Source organism: Cupressus sempervirens, chromosome 7 (genome assembly GCF_028749045.1).
Source record: "Cupressus sempervirens isolate cs-2001-9-10 chromosome 7, ASM2874904v1, whole genome shotgun sequence".
Lineage (NCBI taxonomy): Eukaryota > Viridiplantae > Streptophyta > Pinopsida > Cupressales > Cupressaceae > Cupressus > Cupressus sempervirens.
Window position 1 is genome coordinate 166025050 of NC_143124.1, and position 22137 is coordinate 166047186.

A 22137-nucleotide genomic window follows, 5' to 3' on the forward strand; every position below is an offset into this window, starting at 1 on the left:
TTTATTTGTTTGTTGTGTTTCGTGCATGGAATTGGTATCATACAACATAAACAAGAAAGAAACTACAACAATATGCAAAGTGGAAATGAATTGCTGCTAATAAAATGTTATTTTCAGAAATTCATAAAACCAAATACATGGCAGATTTATCAACTTACTAATTACTTCAGCAATATTGTCATAATACTCCAGCCCATGCTTACGAACTTGCTGCTACAATACTTTGTCCTCCAATCAATCCACTACCTTCATAATACCATTCCCTCCAAGCGGCATAAGCGACGGACAAGTAGTGAAGAAGATATGAGCAAAATATCGAATCTGCCTGTAGCTGGAAATGCAACTAAACTGCCTGATAATGAAGCCAATAAGAAAGAATTCCAAAGGCCAAACTCCAAGGGAATGACGTCTAGAATGTTACAAGAGAGGATAGACGTCCTCAAATGCCAAGAACAAAGCTGCAACTCACACACCAATTTCTTCTCATATTCAACCTGTCTAATGAAGCCACAAATGCTTCCTTTTATTCTATTCCCACGGGTCCCCTCAACTCATATGGGCAATGTGGGATAAAAGATGTGTAATATAAAACATATATTAAAATACCCCTTATGTCTCCCTTGGGTACACATCACCATAAAATAAATATTAAAGTAACACTTTAATATTTTACAATTAAATTAGACGTTACTTTAATAAAACTTCAGGCATTAAAATGTATTAGCAATCGGACTCCGAATAATGTGAGTGATAGCTCATCGGAAAGCTCTCACCGAGGAGTATCGAATCCAATCACCAAAATTGACCTGCACTGTGTCCTGCCGACTTACTAAAAATAGTAAGTATGCCTGAAACTGAGTAAATCAACTTCGTTTTGGCCCAAACTGGAAATGACTAGGCCAAAACACTCCAAGATCCCATTAAACCCTTCGTTAGCCCTCGGGACCATGTAGAACAAGGCTAACGCACACACACTTGGTCAACAGCTAAAATGGGGACATTACACAATCATTGTCAATTTAGTTATAAATCAGTCATTGTAATGCAACAAATATCTATAAAGTTAAATATAAATGTAGGAAAATCTAAAATATGTATAGAAATTAAATTTATGATGCTACTAGACTTAGCTGGTAAGAAAACCATTCAGATTTAAAGATCTTATAGTTTTCAATTTTCATATTTGTCTTGCATCTTTTAGAAAACAAAACATGATATATTACCATAGCAAATAAATTATCAAGCCAGCCACTCAACATATCATTTTCAATAAGAGTTGCAATTTCATTTATAAGAAGGGTAGGTAGTTGAATTAAATGTCATCAAGAATATGTCAAATATAAAGAACATGTACATACCACATCTCGTGTCTCTTTTTTTGTTCTTTCCAAGAGCACCAAGCACATCAACTTCAATGATTTCAGCTTCTTTTCATTATATCAAGCCAGCAATAGTTCTGATAGCTACAAATGCTCTAAGTTGTTGTAGTGAGCATTTTATAATTTAATCAAGAAATACATTGAAACATAATGATCTGAAGATTTGTAATATAAATTAATTGTACAACTTAACATATATATAAGACTTAAAAAATGAAAAATTACCTTTGAACGTCTTCCTAGGAGATTTTCCTGCAAGAACATAAAATCAATACAAATAAATATATTAGACATGAAAAAAATAAAAACATTCTTACAACTAAAATAAAGATTATGAGAACTGAAATAAGATTCCTATGAATTGTTAGAAGTATATGATTATCATTAGAGAAATCATGAGTGAGTGACAACATAGAATGAACAATTATGCAACCAGAACTTAAGAGAAATAATTGTGAAAATATAGTAGACATACATCAGAGGTCATTATTAACTTAATTCAAATGTAATTCTCAATGAAACCAATGAAAGAACCCAGTTAAGAAGAACAATGTGATTATGGAAACCCAATTAAAAAACATTTCAATGTTGGAATTAGATAACCAGACTTCACATTACAATCCACCATTGTTAAGAAGAACAATGTGACTATGGAAACCCAATTAAAAAACATCAACCCAAGCCATTATAATCCAAATTTGATTCAGGTTAAACATAACTTTTAGAGTTGGTCTTGGATAATGAGGAAGAAGAGGCTATTGGAGGATTCAAGAAACCCAAGTTTGCAGTGGTGGTTCAGGATGTTCCAAACGAGATTCAAAATTCAAAGACAAATTTAAGAAAGAGAAGGCAAGCAAGAATATGCCTACAAATCTAGAAATAGTTAATGGATCGAAGGCTACAACATCTGAAATGCCTGTATTGCCAAATAAACACAGAACAACAAAGGGGGAAAGTAGTACAAATGCAGGTGCCAAGGTAGCTGGAATTGTATTAGCTTCAAAGGACCAAAATGGGTAGACAAACAAGGGCACAACTAGCGTCGAGGGAGTCTCTATGGAATCCTAAACTTGACCAGGAAAAGAAAAACATGCTTGTGTCTTAAGTGAAAACGTCCCAAAAGAACAAATGAACAAAAAAACCAAGGATAATACTAGTATAGAACCAGATCCTCAAAGGAACCTGACAGCAGTGTATAGAGTCAATTAAAGCAATGTCTAGCCTCACTTGACAAGCATTCACAAGAACAAAAGAAGATATCAAGAAGCTTAACGGAATCAAGAAGATAATCAACAACAAATTGCTGCCCTGGCAGGTCTGGCAGAAGCTTTGCCTTTTCTCCGTTCACTAGTAAGTAAAAGCAAGCAGGGAGGGACTAAATGGAAGAAACATCAAAACATCCATAATCGACTCTGGCTGTTCATTTCGATCATACTATTAATTGTAATGGTGAATATATATAATGAAAATTTGACACCGGAACTGGTTCTATCTTAGGTTCCTTTAGGGATTCGGTTCTATACTAGGATAAAATCTTTAAAAGTATCTCAGGTTCCTTTGAGGATCTGGTTTGAGAAAAAGAAGCCAAACAGTGGAGAAGATACTTCCATACCAAGCATCCAAGGAGGGTTCAAAGGAAGGTTCCAAGGAATCCGACAACAGTGTACATAGCCAATTAAAGCTGTCAATTCAAACTGTGCGAAATGGGGATGTTATCCGCAACACAAATTATGACCATGGAAAGAATAACACCAAAAAAAATGCAAAAAGGTATGGAAGCCATTGTGGATACTTAAACCGAGTCCTAAAAGTTATGACTTTAGCAGGCCCTCCAATTATCATATCAATCACCCACTTTTCATTAGGTCTGCAAATTACATGCAATTTCCACATCCCCATTCTATTTGTCATGAATGAATGAGTGGAACTTTGTAAAGAGTTTGCCACGTTTCCCATTTTTGCAGAAAGCAACTAAATGCATGTTGAATAATATCTATGATTTATATTCTCAATAACTATATTGAACCCACAAACGCAAACATTGCAAATTAGCAAGAATCAAATGAATAACGATCATAACGTGGAAAGAGAATGACAATTTCAGTAGATTTCTATGAAAAAATCCCAAACGATTTCTAGACAACTACAGTGCAATAGAAGTCACTCCTCCTGTCTAGTATATATACCTTTTCTTATTTCATCAAGAATCTTACCACCCTTGCACAATAAATAATATTCACTCAACTTAATAACAAGATTCATTCACATATGGACTGGATATTGAAAATTGAATTTGTAGTTAAGAAATTGGTAATGTTGAAAGGATTTTGTTGAGGGAAAGAAAACAATGATTGGTTTCAGAAAGTTTATATGACTATTTTCAGGAGCAGTTTGAAATCATATGTTACATTTACATTGAGAAAACTCATTCATTGCATACCAAATCGTCATACGAATTTCTAAATGAATCTTGTGGTATATAGCCGCCATTCTCATTGAACTTTTTTCTAGATCAAGGTAAGAAATTCATAAATAGTACAGAAATGATCAGGCACTCAACAAAGGATGCGAATTGTGATATTAAAGTCAATGTTCCCTCAACTGAAAACACCCGACTCCCCCTTCATTTGGCAGTCATAATTAGCAAATTGTATATTACTTTTGTCAATTTAATATTTTCCTTTACAACAAACAGAGTCAAGAACAAACAAGATCTATTTCGAAATGCCTGACAGAAAGCTCCTTAATGGAATGTGGCTAAATTCTTAAATTAATTCGTCCAATGATTCTTAAAATGACTATAGCAATTAACGAATTTATAATGTAGTCAAAGTCAGATACAAGGGATAATGCAATTGTACTGTCCAGGGCATATAAGCTTCATTAAAATCTAAGCACTTGTATTATCTAGAGAGCGTCATTGACACAGGAAGTCAAAAAAATTATGAAGAAAAAAAATACAAAAGACGAGATCCATGGGATATTACAATTGTACTCTCGAGCACATCTAAGCTTATTTATAGTCTGAGCAGCAATTGTATTATTGACACAAGAGAAGAAGAAGAATAAAGTCACAGACACCCCTTGAATCGTTTGAACAGCAGCCATACCCATTTTTATTTTCACTTCGTTTCTGCCTTGTTTAACTCTTTACTCTTGATATTTAAGTCAATCTATTTTTGCTTGACTCTCTACCCGTAATTGCTTTTAGATGTGTTTGATGGAATTAAATGGCACCTCATTTTTAAGATATCAATTTAAGCATAATTTAAGGAACAAATGAAGTGACGAGTTTAAGATATCAAAGTCAGGAATGTCGAAGGCTCAGAATTTTCACAGCAAAGGAAGAAATAAGCAGACCCCATTCAAGAAATAAGAAATAAGCAGACCCCAACAAACAGAATAAAATCAAGCAACTGCCGGAACCATAATTCTTGATAAGTCATAGTTGACAAAATCTGATCACTTATTTTATGGTTGATTGATTTCTAGTTTCTGCATCAAAATCTGTGTAGTGCCTGCCCCTAGTTTACATTTTCAAGCTACATTTATGATATGATTGCCAAACTCTTTTAAGCCTTTCATACCCTGTGACATGTACAGTGGATGATTGAGCATTCCAAATTAATTTGCCAAGGAGCATTCGGAACAAATGTATATTATGGACATGGGACTTTCTGATTATTCCTTCATATGTATGTGATAGTTGTTAAACTTAGATTTAATTAAATTTAAACGTGACTCAACGTCTTGGGATCTTTAAGAAATGTAACTTGCAATGTATGTTTGTCGATGATTTCATGTTATTGCTTCCGCTACTATGTGTTTGATGTGTATGTCATACTTTCTTACTTTTAAAAAAAAAAATGTTTAGCAAACTTAGAGAAACTTTAGGTTAATTCTTTTGGATCCCTTGGTGGGGCGTTACATCTAGTATCAGAGCCCAAGTTTCTACATTGGGAGCTCTGGGTATATTGGAACGCCACTAGTGTTAACTAGATGAATAAAAATGCAAACCTTAAACAAAAACTTGAAACTAGTTGAACTGAAACAGTATATAAACTATTAGTTACCTTTTTTATTCATACTTCAACACTCAAAACTTCAAAACTGAAATTATACTTAAACTGAAATTATAGGTAAACTGAAAATTGAAAATATCTTGTTTGTAAAACATGTGTCTTTTATCTATGTATTTCAGTAGTATGTTTCATGGTTATTTTAGCATCTTGTGTCTTGGATATTATTGTAGGATGGTATCTGGGATGAGATCTTCCGTTAGGGGCCATAGCCTTGGCCGTGGCAGAGGCCGTGGACGAGGCAGAGATGTTAGTGTTCATGAGTCTATCCATGAGAGCCCCATTCAGGAAGAGAATAGGGAAGAGCATGTCAGTGAGCATCAGGAAGAGAACCACGATGAGGGACATGCCGACTCTGAGGAGGTTGATCTGAGGCAAATGATGCGAACCCTTATTGATCGCTTACCTCCTGTTCTTGAGCAGGATAGAGCACACCAGGTTGGACATGAGCATAGACGCAGATCTAGGAGTCCTCAAAGGGATCGACATAGATTCATAGTATCTTCTCAGATGAAGGATCTTCAGAGGTCCAAGATCAAGCCCTTTAATCGGCAAGGTTCTGGGTATGTAGCTGAGCAGTGGCTTATTGCCCTTGACAGGATTTTTGCTATGCAGGACTTTGACAGTAATGTCAAAGCGAGGTTTGCCATTACCAATCTAGAGTTATTTGGGGCCACTTGGTGGACTATTGAGGAGAAGAAGTTGGGCATTGACATGGGTAGTGTCTCTTGGGAGATTTTCTTGGAGAGTTTTCATGAGCGATTCCTACCAGAGGAATGGAAGCAGCATAGAGCAGATGAGTTCCATAACTTGAGACAGTTCACTATGACCGTTGTAGAGTATGAGCACAAGTTCTATGAGCTCATGCCTTTTTTCGGGATTCAGTGACAACCCAGCACAGTTGGCACAACATTTCATCCGAGGCTTGAACAATCGTTTTATTGGGGGTGTTAAGGTATTTGAGCCTAAGACCCTCAAGGATGCGGTACATCGAGCTATACTGGTAGAGCAGAGTGTCAACTTTGGGCAAGGGGGATTTGTGGGAGCGCCTACTATAGCAGGATCTAAGGGCAACCACAATTCCGGTGGAATCAAGAAGCCTCCCTTCCCTAGGAGGAATCAGTATTCTCAACAGCATTCTCAGCAGCAGCCTCAGCAGCATAAGGGATTTTACCCTCAGGCACAGAGTGGTGGCGGTGGATCCAACTCTAGGATCAATCGCAATGCTCAACGTAATAGACAGAATCAGCAATCTCGGCCTGCACAGAGCAACCAGTCTTTTGCTAGCAGGGGTAGCCACCAGCAGTCGAATGCACCACCTATAGGGAGAGGATATGGCAGAGGCACGGGATGTTATTCGTGTGGACAGATTGGTCATATTGCAGCATACTGCCCACAGAGAGCATCTCAGTATTCAGGACCCAGGCCAGCAGCATTTGAGCCTACAGTCGAAAATGCAGACCATCAGGGGACAGTAGTTGAGACTACAAGAGCTATCCGAGGTACACCTCTCTCTGTATTATTTGATTCAGGTGCTACAGATTCTTTCATTTCTCCATCTCTAGTTGACAAGTGTAAGCTGGAGTCGGTTAAGCAAGATCATGGTTGGCAAGTGGAACTAGCCTCAGGCGCTAAAGTTTCCACAGATTCTGTAGTTCATAAGTGTGGACTTAGCATAGGAGGGTTTGAGACTTCAGTCGATTTTCGAGTTATTCCTCTTGGCTCCTACGATGTGGTCTTAGGTATGGATTGGCTTGGCTCTCATAGGGCTAGTATAGACTGTAGAAAGAAGACCATTATGTGTCAGGATGACCAAGGGAAGGATGTTGAGATTGTGGGGATACCGAGGCCTATATCCCTGCGGATGATCTCTGCTATGCAACTAAAGAGAAGCTTTCGTAAGGGGTGTCAGGTATTTACCGTTACGGTAAATGAGCTTGATGAGGAAGAATCTACGAGGAAGACCCTAGATCACCCTATTTTACAGGAGTATGCTGATGTCTTTCCGAGTGAGATTCCAGGCATGCCTCCGAAGAGAGACATTGATTTTAGCATCGAGCTCACTCCAGGAGCGGAACCTATCTCTAGAGCTCCTTACCGTATGACCACTCAAGAGCTAAGTGAGTTGCGTTTGCAGTTACAGGAACTTTTGGCCAAGGGTAGTATTCGACCTAGTGTATCACCATGGGGAGCTCCAGTGCTCTTCGTGAAGAAGAAGGATGGTTCTTTGCGCCTTTGCATTGATTACAGACAGCTGAATAAGGTGACAATAAAGAACAGGTATCCTTTACCAAGGATTGACGATTTATTTGATCAGATCAAGGGGGCTACAGTGTTCTCTAAGATTGATCTTAAGTCAGGATATCATCAACTTCGCATCAAGGAGGCTGATATTCATAAGACCGCCTTTCAAACTCGCTACGGGCATTATGGGTTCACAGTGGTACCCTTTGGGCTGACGAACGCTCCATTAGTTTTCATGTGCTTAATGAATGGGGTGTTCCGTTCCTATCTTGATAGATTTGTTCTTGTGTTCCTCGATGATATTCTGATATATTCTAAGTCCCAAAAGGAACATGAGGAACATTTGAGTTTAGTTTTGCAGTGCTTGAGAGATAATCAACTGTATGCCAATGCGGCAAAGTGTGATTTCTTTCAATTAGAGATACAGTATTTGGGACACGTTATTTCAGGCGAAGGTATCTCTGTAGACCCTGCGAAGATCCAGGCAATAGTAGATTGGCCTGCACCCACTACTGTGTCGGAGATTCGTAGTTTCATGGGTCTAGCTGGGTATTATCGCAGATTTGTTCAAAACTTCTCCAGAATAGCACACCCTATTACCTCCCTTCAGAGGAAAGGAAAGAAGTTTCTTTGGACAGAAAAGTGTGTAGAAGCATTTCAGAAACTCAAAGAGCTTCTGACCAGTGCACCGATCTTAGCAGTACCTGATCCAGAAGGTGAGTTCATGGTGTGTACAGATGCTTCCCTTGAGGGTATTGGAGCAGTTCTAATGCAGAATGGTCGAGTGATTGCATATGAGTCACGCAAACTCAAGGATCATGAGTTGAATTATCCTACACATGACCTTGAGTTAGCAGCAGTAGTTCATGCCTTAGTGAGATGGAGACATTTCTTGTTGGGACACAGATTTGAACTACATAGCGATCATCGTAGTCTTCAGTACATATTCACGTAGCCTAATCTAAATGCTAGGCAAAGGCGTTGGATGGAGTTTTTGTGCGAGTATGACTTTGAGGTAAAGTATATCCAGGGGAAGGAGAATATTGTAGCTGATGCTTTGAGTCGCAGGAAACATGTGATATCATCTATGACTCTTAGTGTCGATTTGAGGTGTCAGATACTTCAGGCACTCCCCACTGATTCATGGTATTTGGAGGTGTGCAGTGAGATCAATTCAGGGAGATCCTTGGAGGGTAAGTTTTCAGGCTATGTCCTAGAGTCAGATGGCCTTTTGAGACATTCAGGAAGGATCTATGTGCCGCTACTGGATGAGCTTCGCATATTGATCCTATCAGAGGCCCATCGTGCACCTTACTCGACACATCCAGGTGTCAAGAAGATGCATGCAGATTTGCGACGTTTATTCTATTGGTCCGGGATGAAGCGTGACATTGCTGATTTTGTGGCTAGATGTCTTGAGTGTCAGAGAGTCAAGGCAGAACACTAACATCCGGCAGGACTTTTGCAACCGAATCTCGTTCCTTCATGGAAGTGGGACATCATCTCTATGGATTTCATAGTAGGATTACCTATGACTTTTCGTCGTCATGATGCTATTATGGTCACCGTTGACCGGTTGACCAAGGTGGCACATTTTGCACCAATCAGGTCTTCCTACACTGCAGCTTCAGTAGCTAATGTCTTCATGCGTGACATTGTGAGACTACATGGTATTCCCCGAAGGATCATTTCTGATAGGGATCATGTTTTCACTTCCGCATTTTGGACATCACTACAGCATGATCTTGGAGCGCAGCTGAATTTCAGTTCAGCATATCACCCAGAGACAGATGGGCAGACGGAGAGAGTGAATCAAGTTCTCGAAGATATGTTGAGGATGTACGTGATGGATAGGCAGACTCATTGGGAGGACTATCTCTACCTAGTGGAGTTTGCTTACAACAACGGGTATCACAGTTCTATTGGCATGGCACCTTTCCAAGCCTTATATGGACGCCCTTGTCGTACACCTTTGAGTTGGGATAGCCTTGAGGATCGCATCCTGTTGGGCCCAGAGATGCTTCGTGACATGGAGCAACAGGTGGTGCATATCCGAGAGCACTTGACAACGGCACAGGATAGGCAGAAGAAGTATGCTGATGCTCATAGGTCAGATAAGCAGTTTGCTGTGGGAGAGAAGGTTTTCTTGAGAGTGCGTCCGCGGAAGAGTCCGATCCGTTATGGAAAGGGCTCGAAGCTAGCACCTCGCTTTGTGGGACCATTCGATATTCTTGAGAGGATTGGTCCAGTTGCCTATCGTCTTGCTTTACCGCCCAGCCTTGCTCGCATTCACGATGTTTTCCATGTTTCAGTACTTAGACAGTATATCCCTGATGTTGTACATATTCTTGATTGGAATGCATTGCAGGTAGAGGACGGACAGCTGGCTTTGGAGCCAATACGTATTCTGAAGCAGCGGGAGTTGACCCTCAGGGGTCGAACCATAGAGCAGGTAAGGGTCCAATGGGACCCTACTGATGACTCTTCAGCTACATGGGAGGATGCATCTAGATTACGAGATTTATATCCCTATTTGTTTATAGGCTTCCAGGAGTAAGCCTAAGTCTAGGGGAGGTGGATGTAGTGCCTGCCCCTAGTTTACATTTTCGAGCTACATTTATGATATGATTGCCAAACTCTTTTAAGCCTTTCATACCCTGTGACATGTACAGTGGATGATTGAGCATTCCGAATTAATTTGCCAAGGAGCATTCGGAACAAATGTATATTATGGACATGAGACTTTCTGATTATTCTTTCATATGTATGTGATAGTTGTTAGACTTAGATTTAATTAAATTTAAACGTGACTCAACGTCTTGGGATCTTTAAGAAATGTAACTTGCAATGTATGTTTGTCGATGATTTCATGTTATTGCTTCTGCTACTATGTGTTTGATGTGTATGTCATACTTTCTTACTTTTAAAAAAAAAAATGTTTAGCAAACTTAGAGAAACTTTAGGTTAATTCTTTTGGATCCCTTGACGGGGCGTTACAATCTGCCTCAAAACAACTTCCTGAAACTCCCCAAAAACATGAAATCCCTAGTAAAAGCAGAGTAAAATCTAATAAAATCTATTTGAAAGGCGGAGTTTAGAAAAATGATGCAGGGCATCGGAGGTGATTTGACAGGCAAGTTAAACAAAGAAAGAATGACAAAAATGTAAACATCATTCGCACGGTTCGAATTGACAGGGAGCGGTTACTTAAGACAGGAACAGAGGCAGATAATCAACACAAATTGCGTCCCTCCCAAGCCTACAAAGGAATAGGGGTAGATAATTAACGAGAGTAACGCAGTAAGAACTAGCCAGTTTCCTGTAGCTTCCTCACATGGTCTGTGACTTCAAAAAGAGTCCCAATTAGGTCCAGGGCTTTACTGAAGAATTATGATAATTAACGAGAGTAACAACAAAGTTGAGAGTTATATTTCTCTAAGCAACGCAAGTCTAGAAAGTGGTAGGTCAAAGGAAGGGGCAATGAAATAGAACCAGATTCTCAGAGGAGCACCTCCAGAATGAAATCCCCAATCCTGAAACGACCACCTTCCCTAGAGCAGACATGGTGATGTTGTTTCTATTGTACAGCAGAATATCACAAATCGGAATTTGAAGTCTTGAGAATTGTTCCTTTGAGGATCTATAAAATATTTTCTAGAGAAAAAGAAGCCTCATCTATAAAAAGTTCAAGGTCCTCGAGATCATCTGTAAACTTATTGAAATAGCAGTTAGAACTCCAATTTAGTAGAAGTTTGATGAGATTAGGTTGCCGATTTTAGCAGCTTCATGCAGTGGCATCTTGTTAACCTTGTTTCGAGCTAGAATCCATTTAACAACAGAGAGTAATATCTCTGAATTTCATCAAGATCACCGGCAGCTTCCGCAGCCCCTATTAATCCTAAATGAATTCGCCCCTATTCATCCTCAATGAAATCGCCACACAATGATAAACAAGGCCGGAAGAAAAGTTCACATATAAAATTGATTCAAATACAGGGGCAGGTTATAAAAGAAGCCGTTAGCTTAACGAGAGTAACCTTCAAGAACTCTGGCAGAAACACAGCATAGTTCAAAGTTAAAAGTAGAAACACAAAATTCTTCTCAAAAATATTGCAGGAATTAAACATCTGGGAAATCTATGGTATTTGTTAGTTAAATTTATCGCAGAACTCTGATCTTAATTTCAACACGATTATGAAATTTCTCCAAGCAACGCATGTCTAGAAAGTGGTAGGTCAAAGGAAGGGAAAAGCAGCTGAAAACAACTTATAACAAGCAGCTGAAAACAACCATTTCGTCTTTCTGGACGAAATGGTTGTTAAATATATCATTTCCTCACGAAATCCTGTGGCCGCTTCACACATTTAAGAGATTTTTTTTGTAATCTTTAAATGTATATGTTATTTAATAGTATTAACACTGACAGAGACTGAAAACAATTCACAGACATTAAAAGTTTGGCAAAGTTTCAGATATATCCGGACAACGAAGGTACACAGGAAACTAGACAAATAGAATTATAATTCTGAGCAAAATGCTATTAATTTGGACTTGGACATTGTTTCAATATTAAATACTTGAATTCCTTAACTAAAATTGCAATATCATGTCTTCCCCTATTTCTATGCACATTCAAAAGAGTCTGATACGTACCATCTGTTCTTCCTCGCCACTCCTCTGTTCTTCCTCGCCAATCCTCTGTTCTTCCTGCATCTTCCTCCGCTACTACCCAAATCAAACCCAAAAACCCAAATAAAAACAAAATACAAAAATAAGAAAACATGAACAACCAAACAGACCAACAAATAGACCAGACAGACCAACAAACAAACCAGTGACCGACCAACAAACAGACCAGTGTGCACACTGTACAAAACCCCTGCACAAATGAAAAATGCAAATACAAACCCTACACAAATGCAAAAGAAAAACAAAGAACAAACAGGAGAATAAAATCAAACAAAAAAATATTCCGTTGTTTTCGTAGGATGTAGAATTACTTATATTGCCCAAATTTTCCTATTTTATCATCTTTTGCTCCACTCCTTTCCACTTTTCCGGGCTTTGCGGCAACGGTCAGATATTACCGTTTAAAATTGGAAAATATTACCGTTTAAAATTGGATAATAATTTTAAAAGATTTTTTTATCATCTTTTGCTCCGCTCCTTTCCTAGTTTGCCGGCTTCTTCGCAACGGTCCGATATTACCTTCGAAATTTGAAAATCTTCTAGATTTTTATAAAAGATGCGTTTCTTCTAAGATTTTTATTAAAAATGTGTTTCTAAGTTTTTAAAAAAAAAAATACCATGAATAAGTAATATAAGCTTTTATTATTATTAATTTAAAGGTAAATTACTATTTTAAAATTATTATTTTTTAAATATTAAAAATATAATTTAAAAATTAATAAATAAAAGAGTGTAGTAGAAATTTATTTATTATTATTTAATAATGTATGTAATTAAAAAAAATTATAATAACATTTATATTAAAATACTAGTCATATCAAATATTTAGAAATTTATAATGATTTATTTATGCATTAAAAGTATTATTGGTTATGGTGAAACTTATAAGTTGTATCATTTTTCTTTACTTTTGCCTACTTAAATAATAGGTCTTAAATTTAATATAATATATTTAAATTTATGCTTACATATTCCTACATGATTTGGGAAGGTAGTTTATCCTAAAGTCCGTTCCTCTGTCACTAACCCATCTTTTAATATTTCAAATTTAAACACTAATTCTTTGCCCTCTCTACTTAATTCATATGTAATTCACTAAAGTGGAATATTTAGAGCATGCTTCAATTTTTTGAAGGAACAAATAATCAAATTTTATTTGTCTTCATATAGCTCGTGTGCATTCTTTTGTATGTTGTTTTTAAAGTCACTCATTATCATTAACCTAAACAAACAAAGGGTTCACCAAGGATAACTTATTCCTTATTAAGTCAACAATCTTACAATGTTCCTAAACACTACATTGGTCACATTCAAGTATTGGCAATGACAAAATAACTCTATTGAATAAGTATTGTATCGATCCACTAGGACACATGATATAGTTTAGTTTCATGCATCAAAACAAATATATCTAAATCAAGATTGAATCCCATAAAAAGTAGAATGTTAGTATCAATATCAATCAAATATTTTGGTCTTCTAAAACAAATTCTAGAAGGTGTTATAATCTCTTCCATTCCCTTAACATTTTGAACATCAACATAAGATTGAGTATTTTTCATACTTTGAACGTAACATGATGTGCCTTGGTAATAAGATGTAAAAGATGAAATATCACCTATTTGATATGTTGATGTTGTGCCTTCAACATGATATGATGGAATGTGTACATCGTCAGATCTAAAAATTAACATCTCTTCACATGAGAGGCTGATATGACTCTAACATTGGAAGATGGTGTAGCTTCACAATTCAATTGTCTTCTTGAGCATAACAGTCTCATTCGTTCCCTTTGTCTTTCAATTTTTCCTCTTTGTTTCTTTGTATCAGTGGTTCTTATTCCTCTTCGAAAGTCAATTCTTCATTATGGCTTTGCAATTTTCTTTTTTCACGTAGTAGTTTCATTTTATCTCTTTTAATTGTCAAATCTCTCTCCCTCTTCATTTGTTTGAGTTTTTGGTTTCTTCCTTGGCATGATGATGATTTCTACATGTCAAATTATTCAAACATCTGAATTAATTACAATTTTTAAATTACAAATCATTCGAATACGTATAAAAATTACAATTATTTCAATGAATACACAATATATATCAAAAAACTTGCCAAATTTCTAACCATTTCCAAATAACAATTCATTCAAACATACAAATTTTAATGAATTCACTATATATTAAACAACATGTCAAATTATAATCAAATTTGTGTCTATATATCAACAAACAATATTTAAAAAAGACTGCACTAACCTTTTCTATAGAAAGAATATTCAAAAAGCCTTTAGATAGCGTATCCAATGATTGAATTTGGTGTTTGCTAGCTTCAAAAAGTCTTCAAATAGTTATCAAGCTAACTTCCAATAGCTTGAAATCCATGTTTTCTGTCAGAACAACAAAATGCACAATAGACAAAAAGAAGAATATGGATAAAAAGGGATGCAAACTTTCTTTGTGACCATTTTTTGGTGTTTCACATAGTGCGTACACACTATAAGGCACGTATGCACTATAATGCATATGCACTATGTGAAAATACATCTCTCCCTATCCCACCATCCCCCATCCCCTACTCTCTCTCTCCTCTCCTATTCCCTACTCTCTCTTGGTCTCTCTCTCCTCTCCCATCTCCTACTCTCTCTCTCCCTCTCCCTCTCCTACTCCCTCTCCCATCACCTACTCTCTCACACTCTCTCTCTCCCATCCCCTACTCTCTCACTCTCTATCCTCTCCCATCTCTTACTCTCTCGCTCTCTCTCTCCTCTCCCATCCCCTACTCTCTCTCTCTCTCTCTCTCCTCTTCCATCCCCTACTCTCTCACTCTCCCTCTCCCACTGCCTACTCTCTTTCACCCTCTCTCCTCTCCCATACCCTACTCTTTCTGTCTCACACACTCCCATCCCCCCTCTCTCTTCCCCACCACCTACTCTCTCTCTCCCCCCTCTCCCATCCCCTACTCTCTCTCACCCTCTCTCTTCTCCCATCCCCTAGTCTCTCTCTCTCACTCCCATCCCCCCTCTCTCTCCCTCTCCCACCTCCTACTCTCTCTCTCTCTCTCTCTCTCTCCCATCCCCTACTCTCTCTCGCTCTCCCTCTCCTACTCCCTCTCCCACCACCTACTCTCTCTCTCACTCTCTCTCTTGCATCCCCTACTCTCTCTCACTCTCTCTCAAGTTTCCCATCCCCTATTCTCTCTCTCACTCTCTCTCTCCTCTCCCATCCCCTACTCTCTCTCTCCCTCCTCTCCCATCCCCTACTCTCTCTCTCTCTCACTCACACACTCTCATCATCCTCTCTCTCTCTCTCTCTCTCTCTCTCTCTCTCTCTCTCTCTCACACCCTCTTCCACTCCCTCTCCCATCGCCTACTCTCTTTCTCTCCCATCCCCTACTCTCACTCTCTCCCCCATCCTATTCTCTCTCTCTCTCACCCCCTACTCTCTCTCACATTCTCTCCCACCCCTACTCTCTGTCTTACACACACTTCCATCCCCCCACTCTCTTTCTCTCTCCCTCTTCCACCACCTACTCTCTCTCTCCCATCTGCTACTCTCTCTCTCTCAAGCTACTCTCTCTCTTCCCTCTCCCATCCCCTACTCTCTCTCTTTCATAGACACTCTCTCTCATCCCCCCTCTCTCTCTCCTCTCTCATTCCCTACTCTCTAGATATCTCACACACACTCGCATCCCCAATTTCTCTCCCTCTCCCACTAACTACTATCTCTCTCTATCACTCTCTCTCTCTCTCTCTCTCTCTCTCTCTCTCTCTCTCTCTCTCTCTCTCTCTCCCTCTCTACTCTCTCTCCCATCCCCTTCTCTCACACACTCTCTCTCTCTCTCATCCCCTACTCTCTTTCACACTCTCTCCCATCCCCTAATCTCTCTCTCTCTCTCTCTCTCTCTCTCTCTCTCCCATCCCCTACTCTCTCTCACTCTCTCCCATCCCCTACTCTCACTCTCTCTCCCATCCCATTCTCTCTCTCTGCCACCCCCTACTCTCTCTCACACTCTCACACTCTCTCTTACACACACTCCCATCCCCCCTCTCCCTCTCCCTCTCCCACTCCCTCTCCCACCACCTACTCTCTCTCTCTCTCTCAGGCTATTCTCTCTCTCTCCCCTCTCCCATCCCATACTCTCTCTCATTCACAGACACACACTCCCATCATCCCTCTCTCTCTCCTCTCCCATCATCTACTCTCTGGATCTCTCACACACACTCCCATCCCCCCTCTCTCTCTCTCCCTCTTCCACTCCCTCTCCCACTACCTACTCTCTCTCTCTCTCTCTCTCTCTCTCTCCCCCTCCCTCCCTCGCTACTCTCTCTCCCATCCCCTACTCTCTCTCACACTCTCTCCCATCCCCTACTCTCACTCTCTCTCCCATCCCGTACTCTCTCTACCACCCCCTACTCTCTCTCTCACTCTCACACTCTCTCCCATCCCCTACTCTCTCTCTTATACACATTCCCATTCCCCCTCTCTCTCTCCCTCTCCCACTCCCTCTCCCTCTCCCACCACCTACTCTCTCTCCTCCATCCCCTACTCTCTCTCTCTCCCCCCCCTCTCCCATCCCCTACTCTCTCTCTTTCACACACCCACACACTCCCATCCCCCTTTCTCTCTCCCCTCTCCCATCCCCTACTCTCTAGATCTCTCACACACACTCCCATCCCCCTCTCTCTCCCTCTCCCACCACCTATTGTCTCTCTCTCACTCTTTCCCTCTCTACTCTCTCTCCCATCCCGTACTCTCACTCTCTCTCTCACATCCCCTACTCTCTCTCTTACACACACTCCCATCCCCCTATCTCTCCCTCTCCCACTCCCTCTCCCACCGCCTACTCTCTCTCCCATCCCCTACTCTCTCTATCTCTCTCTCCCCTCTCCCATCCCCTACTCTCTCTCTCTCTCTCTCACACACACCCATCCCCCCTCTCTCTCCTCTCCCATCCCCTACTCTATCTCTCATTCGCTCTCCCTCTCCCACTCCCTCTCCCACCGCATACTCTCTCTCTCCCCCTCTCTACTCTTTCTGCCACCCCCTACTCTCTCTCACATTTTCACACTCTCTCCCATCCCCTACTCTCTCTCTCTTACACACATTTCCATCCACCCTCTCTCTCCCACTCTCCCACTCTCTCTCTCACCCCCTACTCTCTCTCCCATCCCCTACTCTCTCTTTCACACACACACACACACACACACACACACACACACACACACACACACACACACACACACACACACACACACACACACACACACTCCCATCCTCCTCTCTCTCACTCTCCCTCTCCCACTCTGTCTCCCACTACATACTCTCTCTCTCCCCCATCCACTACTCTCAATCTCTCTCTCCCATCCTATACTCTCTCTGCCACCCGTACTCTCTCTCACTTCCTCTCTCTCCCATCCCCTATCTCTCTCTCTCTCTTACACGCATTCCCACTGCCCCCTCTCTTTCCCTCTCCCACTCCCTCTCCCATCGCCTACTCTCTCTCTCCCATCCCTTACTCTCTCTTTCTCTCCCCCCTCCCCCCTCTCCCATCCCCTACTCTCTCTCTTTCACACACCCACACACTCCCATCCCCCCTCTCTCTCTGCTACTCTCTTGATCTCTCACACACACTCCCATTCCCCCTCTCTCTCCCTCTCCCACTCCCTCTCCCACCGCCTACTATCTCTCTCTCTCTCTCTCTCTCCTTCTCTACTCTCTCTCCCCCATACCCTACTCTCTCTCCCCTCTCCCATAACCTACTTTCTCTCTCTTCCACCCCTACTTTCTCTCACACTCACACACTCTCCCATGCCCTACTCTCTCTCACACACACTCCCATCCTCCTCTCTCTCTCTCTCTTGCTCCCTCTCCCATTGCCTACTCTCTCTCTCTACCATCCCCTACTCTCAATCTCTCTCTCCCATCCTGTACTCTCTCTGCCACCCCTACTCTCTCTCTCTCTCTCTCTCACTTCCTCTCTCTCCCATCCCCTACTCTCAATCTCTCTCCCATCTCGTACTCTCTTTTTGCCACCCCTACTCTCTCTCACACTTCCTCTCTCTCCCATCCTGTACTCTCTCTACCACCCCTACTCTCTCTCACTTCCTCTCTCTCCTATCCCCTACTCTCTCCCCTCTCCCATCCCCTACTCTCTCTCTCTCTCTCACACACACACACACACACACCCATCCCCCCCCCCCCTCTTCTCACTCTTTCTCTACCTCTCTTCTTCCCTCTCTATGCACTATTTAGGTCTCAATAGTGCATGTGCACTAAAGTGCTCACGTGCTATTAAGACCCAAATTTAAAAAGCTTTAAATAGTGCGTGCACGTTATAGCATGCACAGACTATAGCACATATGCACTATTCAAACCTTTGCATTCACCTTGGGGATCCAACCCAAAGGTTTAGACTCTATAAACTAGTCTAAGAAGTGTTTTGCTGCAAACATACATAATATGATTGATTTTTCTTGTGTGCTCTCCTTCAAGATTTCTCGTGGTTGAGCATCGATAAGATTGGGTTACATGACATTGTAGGTCTCTATGTTGGCTATATAACTATATAATTTATTTTTTATTTGAACTATTTCAAGCCTTTCATCTATAATTTCTTTTGAATGTATGTCCATTTTTGTTGAAAACCAACATGTACTAATTGGGCTATAGATTTTAGCTTGTTCATCAAATTTTGTAACAACTTAGATTTTTAGAAACTAGACTCCATTCTACACTCTAAAAAAAAGAAGATTTGATTTTAGATTAGTTTTCAATCATTTCTAGGGGAGGATACAGATATTTCATATTTTTGGGATGTGTCTAGTTAAAAAATTCATTAAAAGAAAATGCACATTATAAAATTACCTAAAAAATTTGGGATAAACTACATAATGTTAAGTAACTTTTGACTAGAGCGATTAAAGAATTTAAAAAAAAAAAGTTAAAATTTTAGGGGGGCCAAACTTTGTACTGTGTTATGTTTTTTTGGAATAAACAATACCACTTTTTGTGGTCCCCTTTTTTGAGGACCTAAAACTAAACCATTTTGAAAAAAAAATAGTAGTTTAGAAGCTAGATTCAAACAACTACTACTTTTTTTTTTGTCATATCTTAAATTTTTGAGCGTAACTATCTTCAAATTCTTGTTGAAGTTCAGAAATTACTGATTTTAGAAAAAAGGTGTCCACTTATACCCACCTTTTGGCACCACAACTTGGTGCACTTACCCCATGTAAAGACTCAACACACACATCTTTAGAAATTGGGGTAAAAGAAGGACTTCAAATCCGTGCTAATGTTAGATAATAAGGAAAGCATAAATTATCAAAAGGAATAGAAATAAATACATAGAAGTGCTCCAAGAACCTATCAGAGGAAAATTCAAAAACCATTTTTAAATTTGGGAACTTTGATTTTTTAGACTTGAGCACCTTGCACACTTCCTTGAAGTTACCAATGCATAAAGGTGCGGAGTTGCACATGTGTGCAAATGGTGAAATCTTGGAAATGCCTAAGGTCCCAAAGATGCTAAGGTGCACATGTGTGCAATTTTATAAGTTTTGAAGATGCATAAGTGCATAGGTGCATAAATGAGCCTAAACCATCAAAACTATTAGAAATATGTATATAAGAGTGCTCTTGGATCCCATTTGTGACAAACCTAGAAATTATTTTTAAATCCGAGAACTTTGATTTTTGAGTGAATTGAGCACCTTGTGCACTTTGCCAAAGGTGCATAGGTGCACAAGTATGCAAGATGTGTAGGTGCCCAATTTTTCAATTTTGAATATGCATAAATTTAAGGACTCTTGAAGGTGTGCATGTGCACACATGCACTAGTGCGATTGTTGAAGTTTTTGGTGGAAGTCATTTTGTCTCCAAAGGTGTGCACACATGAATGTGTGCTATTGGTATCCCTAAGTCTTCTTGTCTATTAGTGTCAAACACTTAGTCATCTATAAGGTAGAGTCAATCAGTTATCACTATGATTGAGCTACTCTATATATGCCAAGCCATGTAAAGACTTATAGATAATCATGTATATGTCAAGCTATATAGAAGCCAAGCACGTCTTTGGTCACTGAGTACTTTTAGTATAAGTTGAGCATAGTGAATGACGAGTAGAAAAAACACATAGATGCCATATTATATAGAAGGATCCAAGTACAGTTAAGACCGAGCAACAACATAAAGAACAATTATGACTGAGCATTAGAGATAGTGAGTACCAAGTAACATAAAGAGAACATAAAAGTCTAGAATGATACAAACTTTTAGGTAAACCATTTTGAGCCAACATGAACATGAAATTTAATGATAGCAGAGTTTTTTTATACAGGTTATTACACATTTTGATGTGGAGTGAGCTATGACAAAAGAGATTACAATGTGTGCAAAGTAAGTAAAGTATTGTGTGAAGGAGTTAAGTTTTGGATGTTGCATGCAAAAGTTGTGAGGAATAGAGCTTAGCGACCTAATGAAGTAGTGAAGGACTAAGAAAAGATATATCAAATTGGAAATTAGATAAGAGATTGGAAGGAGGTGATCCATAATCAACAATTATAAGTGCAAAATGAAGAATTAGGTATTGAGTTAGTTTTAATAGATTTAATCAAGGCAAACCTCTTAACAAAATGTTTTTAACATATACCTTTGTAAATCTCCTAATAGAGTCCTTACTTCATTATAAGTGTAAAATCATTTAATCAAGGTAAGAAAAAATATTCTTAAAATATTTTAACAGGGAAGAACCTTCGACGGGTGGATAGACAAAAGTTATCAAAATTGTAACCCTAATAGGTTAACTTTCTTACTGTAGTAGTTAAGATTTGTGGGTGTTATAACCACCCCAGTTTTACCAATTGAAAATATAAGAGGAGTAACTAAGAGGGGGTGAATTAGTTACTACAAAAATAAATCCTAGATCCCTTAGATGTCAATACAAAATAATTATGTGAAAGCTTAATTTTGCTGATACTCGACAAACAAAGAAATGTTGTAACTCGATAAATACTAAAATTTCTTAGTAAACATTTAATATGAAAATATTAAGATGCTTTTATTATTATTGGTAAATTACTAAAGCCTAGATTAATTATTTTTATTTATTGTAATTTTTTTTTATGTGTTAAGTGAACTCAAACTCAAGGCCTCCCACATGAGAGGCTCACAAATTACCATTGTGTTGTAGGCTCTGGCCTCAAAAATCTTAAGATGTTATCTACAATTACTTATTACTTTAACTTAGTTACAAACACATAAAAGAAATAGCATAAACACATTTGACACCAAGATTTAATGTGGAAACCCAATTTGGAAAAAACCACAAATTACATCTAGTTACTATTTTTCACTTTTTTGAAGTGAGCACTGTTAGGAGCCAACCCTATTAAAGGTTAAAAAACACACTATTAGGTGTAACCCTAGTAGAGGATTTAATCACCCTATTAGGAGTGGCCTTGTTAGAGATCTTTAGACAATTCAATAGAAATTCCACCTTATTAGAGGATTTACAAATAGTTGTTAAGAAAACTCTGTTAAGAGATTTAGATCACTGCTACAATGGTTAGAGAGTAACAATGACATGACCTAATCTGGATGCAACTGAATTATTGGTTATAGATCTCAATTTTGGCTTTTATACTTGATCCTTCTTGATTGATTAAATATATCTTTTTAGCTTCTTAAGGATATTCTACTTATCCTTCTAATTCACTTCCTCTCAACATCATTAGATCTTCAAAAATCTTCCAT

At 39.2% G+C, this 22137-nt stretch overlaps 1 long non-coding RNA gene across 4 annotated transcripts; it reads right to left on the bottom strand.

Moving 5' to 3' along the window:
* Positions 1-82: 82 nt before the first annotated feature.
* On the bottom strand, positions 83-12741 carry LOC149546042 (uncharacterized). Of its 4 annotated transcripts, none has more exons than XR_016354316.1 (4): positions 12356-12740; positions 1605-1631; positions 1359-1456; positions 83-986 (listed from the first exon to the last, which is right to left on the bottom strand). It is a non-coding gene; the product is annotated as an uncharacterized LOC149546042 (long non-coding RNA). The 4 variants fall into 4 exon arrangements; XR_016354314.1 differs by having other exon boundaries at positions 1359-1463; positions 12356-12731; XR_016354317.1 differs by lacking the exon at positions 83-986 and having other exon boundaries at positions 1237-1456; positions 12356-12741.
* Positions 12742-22137: the final 9396 nt, after the last annotated feature.